This window comes from Macrobrachium nipponense, chromosome 11, assembly GCF_015104395.2.
Source record: "Macrobrachium nipponense isolate FS-2020 chromosome 11, ASM1510439v2, whole genome shotgun sequence".
Classification (NCBI taxonomy): domain Eukaryota; kingdom Metazoa; phylum Arthropoda; class Malacostraca; order Decapoda; family Palaemonidae; genus Macrobrachium; species Macrobrachium nipponense.
The window spans coordinates 50,626,186-50,633,685 of NC_061087.1; the positions used below are offsets into that span (position 1 = coordinate 50,626,186).

General features: G+C 33.6%; 1 protein-coding gene across 2 annotated transcripts in view; it reads left to right on the plus strand.

The window, feature by feature from the left end:
• Positions 1-7,500, plus strand: part of LOC135205819 (hydroxymethylglutaryl-CoA synthase 1-like) — a 640,683-nt gene that overhangs the window by 115,510 nt on the left and 517,673 nt on the right. The gene's annotated exons all lie outside the window — the stretch shown is intronic.

A 7,500-nucleotide genomic window follows, 5' to 3' on the forward strand; every position in this document is an offset into this window, starting at 1 on the left:
ATATATTGTGTGTGTATATATTATATATAGTATATATTGTGTGTTTATATATTTATATATAGTATAATATTTTATATATATTATATATATTATATATATATATATATATATATATATATATATTATAAATAAAGGTTTTTGCCACGAAGGAAAAAAAATGAAAAGCGAGATAGCCAAGCACTTGCGGTCTAGTTCGACCCTTTACCCTTTACTCAGGCAGCAACTGATCTTAGCAGAAGGAAAAACATAGTCCAACGTAAGCTTAATATCCAAACTGACTCTACAAGATTAGCAATAAGATCGATTTCACTCTACAGAAACGAGGAAACGCCTGAGGGCAGTATAAGCGAATTTTTAGGCAGCCACCCCTTGGAGGATACACACGCGGCCAACAGACACTTCATCCAGAAAACAATACATTTTGAAAAAACAAGGAGGCATATACAACTTATTACCATGAAATTTACAAAAATGTTCCCCAAATAAATTATTAATGAAAAGACAAAAAAAATACAAATATATCGAGAGAGAGAGAGAGAGAGAGAGAGAGAGAGAGAGAGAGAGAAATCATAACAATATACATGTGGACTAATTTATTAGTAGTTCATTTATTTTAAGGTCCTTCATAAACATTTTACAAATATACAGGTCCAAATGGTACATTCCCAGACGAAGATTTAGGTTGTTTTTATTAGTGATTTGTATAATTGCTGATTCCCGTAAATTTCTTGAAACATAATCATTACATCTAGCAATTACAGAGGTATCACCCCAATTAATACAATGAGATTTTTCACTCAGATGGATAAACAGTGCATTTGAAGTCTGGGCTGTTCTAACTGAATACATATGCTGCTTAATACGTACACAAATTTTTACTTGACTGACCAACGTAAAACAATGCGCAATCCTTACAAGGAATTTTGTAAATGATGATGTTATTTGTTACGGGACTATTCTTAATTAGCATATCTTTAATGGTATTGTTATAAGAGAACACTACATTAACATTAAACGATTTAAATATTGATTTTATGGTTTCAAATCCACGAAAGTAAGGTAAGCTAAGTACATTTTTAGGCATTTCTTTTTCATTAATACCAACACTTTAAAACTTTTTGTGAGCTTTTTGATAACATAAATCAATTAAATGAGGTGGATAGCAGAGATCGTTTCCTATCTTTTTTATGTATTCTATTTCTTGGCCAAGATATTGTGGACTCGTGATATGCAAAGCGCGTAGGAACATAGAAGAAAAAATTGAAATTTTAATATTAAGATGGTGGCCAGAATAAAAATGTACATATGTTAGATTATTTGTGGGCTTTCTATAAATACTGAATTTACATTGGAATGATTCTCTATGTATTAATACATCTAGGAAAGGGATGACATTGTTATTTTCAATTTCAACAGTAAATTTTATGGATGGCACTAAATTATTCAATTTAGACAATAAATCATTTACATTGATACCAACAGGTAAGACTACTAAGATATCATCTACATATCTGTACCATTTTAAGGGGACAAGTGTGATATTCGGGAGGTGTTGTCTTTAAAAAAATTCCATATATAAGTTTGAAAGGAGAGGTGATAAAGGGTTACCCATGGCCATACCAAATATTTGTTGGTAATATTCTCCATTAAAAATAAATCTGCAATCACAAATACATAACTTAATCAATGAAATTATGTGACTAACGGACATAGGCAATTCATGCAGTACAAGTTCATTACTTAAATATTCTAGCACAGAGTCAATAGGGACTTTTGTAAACAAGGAACATACATCAAAACTGACAAAGATACCGCTAGGGTTTAGTACAATGTTATTTAATTTTTCCACAAGATCAAGAGAATTCCGGATGTGTGAATTAGATACAGTTCCTAGTAACAAGGATAACAATTTAGTAAGATTTTTAGATAGTTTATAAGCAATTGATCCTACAGTACTAATAATTGGGCGCATAGGTCTGTTTTCCTTATGAGTTTTGACTAGGCCATATAAATAAGGTAATGAGGGACACTTTACAGTTAACTTACATGAAAGTTCATTTTTATCTTTAAGAATTTGTATAAGGTATAATAATATATATAATATATATATATAATATATATATAGATATATATAATATATATATTATTATATTATTTATATGTATATTATATGTTATATTATATATATATACATATATATATATATATATATATATATATATATATATATATATATATATATATATATATATATATTTATATATATAATATATATATATATATATATAATATATATACTATATTATATATAATAATATTATAATATATATATATTATATGTTATATATATATATATATATGTTATATATATATATATATATATATACAGTAATAGATATATATATATATATATATATATATATATATATATATATATATATTATATATATATATATATAATATACATCACACATGAATTGACACATACTATTTAATCGTGAATTTAGGAATACGTAGATAGAAGTCGGTAGTTATTGCAGGGATTAAAGAATGGAATGTTACCAAGATTCAAGAATATTCGTTATTACTATCATCACTGTCTATTTCTGTAAATGATAGTATTTTTATATTGTACCTACCTTTAAAAAGAAACCCACCCCCCTTAAAGGATGACTAACATATAGGTTAGCATACTAACCTAGCCAACCTAACATAACCTAACCTAGTAAATGTTACCTGGCCGGGGGGTGGGAGGGCACCTGGACCTCCCGTTAAAGGAACACTAACTTAAAGGAAGACTAACATGTAAGTTAGTATGCAGAACTAACCAAACTAACCTAACCTAGTATAACGTGTTACCTGGCCAATGGGGCTTCCCCCCTCCCTGGACCCTCCTTAAAGGAACACTAACATACAGGTTAGCATACTAACCTAACCTAGTACATCGTGTTACCTGAACGGGGGACTCCGGCCCCCTTGGACCCCCTTAAAGGAAATGTAAAATAAGGAAAGGTTGTATGTATATATATATATATATATATATATATATATATATATATATATATATGATATATATATATATATACATACATACATACATATAGATATATATATATTATATATTATATATATATATATATATATATAATATATGTATATAATATATATGTAATATATATATATAGTATATGTATATATAGATATATAATATATAATATATATATATATATATATATATATATATATATATAATATATATATATATATATATATATATATATTATATTATTATATATATATATATATATATATATATATATATATATATATATATATATAATATATATATATATATATATATATATTATAGTTTATATTATATATATATATGTGCATATATTTATATATATATATATATATATATGATTATATAATATATAATAATATATATGTATTATGTATATATATATATATATAGATATATATTATATATATATATATATATATATATATATATATATATATATATATATATATATATATATATATGAGACTGATTCAATACAGTTTTGAATATGCCTTTTTCCATGATACAAGTCTGAAGTCCATTGAAACCGTTATAAGTGATACTGTGTGTATGTGTAACAAAACAAGGCAACTGCCAAAGACGTTACAGGTTGGCGTGGCTTGGCAGTTCAAAAGAGTACCACGTTTCTCTATATCCTTTCTTGATTGGCCTTTGTGTCTTAGGAGCCAGAATAACCAATCAGCTTCTTGCATAACGATGCTGTGTGTAGGGGGTATTTGAAACAGAGGCCGCACCATCGGTCAGAGGAGTTCGTCAGCGTGTCTCATACAGTAGACTGGGTCGAGACACGAGTGTCCAGTGCCCCCGCAGTCCCGTTCCTGTCGGCCGCCACACGTCACCATGAGTGTCAATAAGTCTAACCTGCCGTCTGTTTGCGCACTAGCATAGTTAACGTAATAATTACAGTTAAAGGCCACCTGTGTAGCTAAGAAGAATACACCTGTGTTAAACTTTTCATCGATTATTATTTTGCATGACCTCCATTGCATGCACGTGAACTTATCTCTCTCCTGTTTTTTCCTTCATATCCCGAACCCACAAATGACCGAGATCAGGTCATATAATTTTGGTGTCAGGTGTGGGGTCCTTTAAGGTCCTGTAAGGTATTGTGTGGTCCTGTGGGGTCTTGCGAGTCTTGTGGGGTGCTATGAGGTCCTGTGAGGTCTTATGAGGTCTTTTGAGGTCTTGTGGCGTCAAACAAACATTAGTGCTACATCATTTTTGGCGACAAACAGTGATATGAAGTGAAATAAGCATGGAAACAAGAGAAAGTTCAATGAACTGTGATGACGAGGGAAATGGTGAAACGAACAGACTGGATAAAAACAGTTATGGCTAAAGCAATCGGCAGAAAAGTGGTGAACCGAGCTAAAAACGGGAATAATAAATCGAGTGGCCCTACGATTTCGAAATGCATAGCGCTAACCAGAAAGACAGTGTACAATCACACACCCTACGATTTCGAAATGCATAGTGCTAACCAGAAAGACAGTGTACAACCACAACCCTACAATTTCGAAATGCATAGCGCTAACCAGAAAGACAGTGTACAATCACACACCCTACGATTTCGAAATGCATAGTGCTAACCAGAAAGACATTGTACAATCACACACCCTACGATTTTGAAAAAACGCAGTGCTAACCAGACAGACAGAGTGCGATCGTAGAAATCGTTAATAAATTACCACTGATAGACAGTTTCGCGACCAAATTCGATGACAAATGGGCGAGAGAATAATTCGAATCAGCAGAAGTATTCACAAAATATTGGAAAAATCCGTACGAGACATACGAACAGACAAAAAGTAGTGTGGGAAAATTCAAAATCGACGGTTGCAGCGCCAAATTCAAACGACGGTGGTGCCGTGGTGGTGGCACCCGAACACTCTTCGTGACCCCCCGAGTAACCGACTCGTGTAGCAGACTAAGTAGAGGAGTAACGAACGTGTTTTGAACGGTGAGATGGTGAGCAGTCCAACCTCACCAGGAAGGACGGAAGTTGGCAGTAGCAGGAGATGGCATGGAGGTAATGGCGGGAGGGTAGTACCCCATGTTACCCCCAGTGCCGTGCGGAGCTTTTATGCAGTGCCCGGGAACAAGGGACGCCTTGTTGTCTTGTTGTGAGGGAAGGGATACCAGTCCACAGCCCTGAGAAGTAGAAGACGAACCTGTCTACCCACGAGTCAAGAATCCTGGGACAGAGAGAGGTCGAACAGAGCCTCTCCCCCATGACCCCGTGGGAAGGGGTAAGTCCACTCCTACTTCTGATCGTGACCTATCGAAGAGTAGAGGGATGATGTTAAGGTGAATAGTGCAGAAGTTCCCTTACCAACTTCAACCCGTGAAGGAAGTCACGATACCTGCCTAAGGTATGGATAGGATGAAGCGATGTTAGAATAAGGAACAGCTGATAGACGTCAGATGACAGCCAGCAACCCAGTGAGAGAATCCAGGCGCGATGTGAAGAAGATACAAGCAAACTAATCGCGTCAGTAGCGAACCGCCGGCACCGCTGCTGGCACTAATAGACCTACTGACCTGTGAGCAAATTGCATAGAAAACGGGAACATCTCAACCGTATGGCAGAGGGAGAGGGACAGTTCAGGATAGTGTCTTGGGACACTATGGGGATGTGATGAGAGGATACCCTTCACACCCCCGGAGGTGGGAGACCCTGCCCCGCCTAGAGCCGACGTGATTGCTAAAAGTTGTCACTGATAGTAATATTAGTATTAGATCGACTGCACAATGAACATGTTGTGTAGCCTTTAGTAGTGTCATCAATGGCATGTTGTGTTAGGGAAATGCAGATAGGAAATTTGTAGAAAGTAACATTAGAAAAAAAAAGTGTATAAAAAAAATAAGAGAAAAAAAAGGATGGTTCTCTTAGGCCGTGTTCTGATTATAGTTAAAGTATCGCGAACGACAATGAATCCCATTGTCCCCATCGAAGAATTGTAGTTAAGATTTAAAAGCAGAATTATTAACGTAATTTCATTTAAAGATTGTTTGAGTTAAGTAGGGAGACTGATATGTTTGTTGAAAGAGTAGTCTGATATGTTTGTTGAAAGAGTAGTTAGATTTTCATTGGGAAAGAGAAGTAATTTTTAAATTTGATGAAGTGAGAACAAATTGTATTTTATCCCTGATATAGATATGCCCTTAAGAATGTTAATTTCTTAACAAGGTCGTAGATTCGAGCAACTGTTAGAGTTTGACATTGTGGGGGTTGATCATATAAAAAAAAAAAAAAGTAATGAGAGTAGCAGAAGATCTTCCCAAGAGTATACTGTATAGCATGAGTAAAAGAGAGAGGAACTGCAACGCATACAGTTAAAAGTTTCAGTTACAATTATGGGTGAGTTGCACAGAAAACAGAGGCAAGTGAGTCAGCTGTTGTATGAACGTGTTGAGCGAGTGCCATGGAAGTGTGCATGTGTTGTGTCTGTGGGTTTGCTAGTGTGTAAGGGAGTTGACTGACAAGTCACAGTGTTCTGAACATGCAGGAGATAAATGCTTATTAAGAGAAAGAAAAAAAAAGAAAAAGAAAAGATTAACTTGTTGTGCCACCGTTCCTCCCTCTTCGATAAAGCAAACCATCCACATAATTTGTAAGTACGTGTAGTTGCCTTGCGTAGCATACCAGCGCGAGTCATGAGTAAATGTGTCCGTCACAAAGTGAACAGAGAATATCATAAAAACATCCTTATGCACTTTTGTTCCATGTCAGTTATTGCTGAGAAATTGATGTCTAATAAAAATAAAATATTCCTTTTGTTACAGTGCCAAGCATATCATGAGTGAGTCTTTGTATTCATAATTGTGTTATTTTTGTTGCATTATTATTTTTTATTGCATTTCAAGTCGTGTTAAACATCTTATTGCAATGTATCTAATTTTTGTCCGTCTCTATTGATGCCAATTTATGCTGTGTCCAAAATTTCATATCGTTGTCAATGCTGTTTATACTTTGTCAGAAATTTATGATTTTCCATCGATGATCTGGGAATATGAGATTATTTTGAAAAAAAAGAAGTTATTTTTTGTGTAATCTTTGAATTTTGATTTTTTATTGTCTTGTTTTTATTGTGTTGCAGTAGGAATTCAGTAAGTTTTCTTATACTTTTACCAAATTTCTTATGAGTAACGTTTCATTTTTTACTCATGTTATGTGAATTTTTATTTATAAATTTAGCTTTTTCGAGCTGGAGCTGTGGCTATCCATTTTTTAATTTATATCATTGAATGTGAACCTAAATTTGTTTTTCTGTATGACACATTGTGAAGCATGAGATTCATTTGTTGTAACTTGTGTTTGTAACACGCCAAATGGCCCAACCCTAATAGTTTAAATTTTGCACAAACTGGATGGTACTGCACTCAAAGGCGGTGTGGCACTCAAAGAAGAA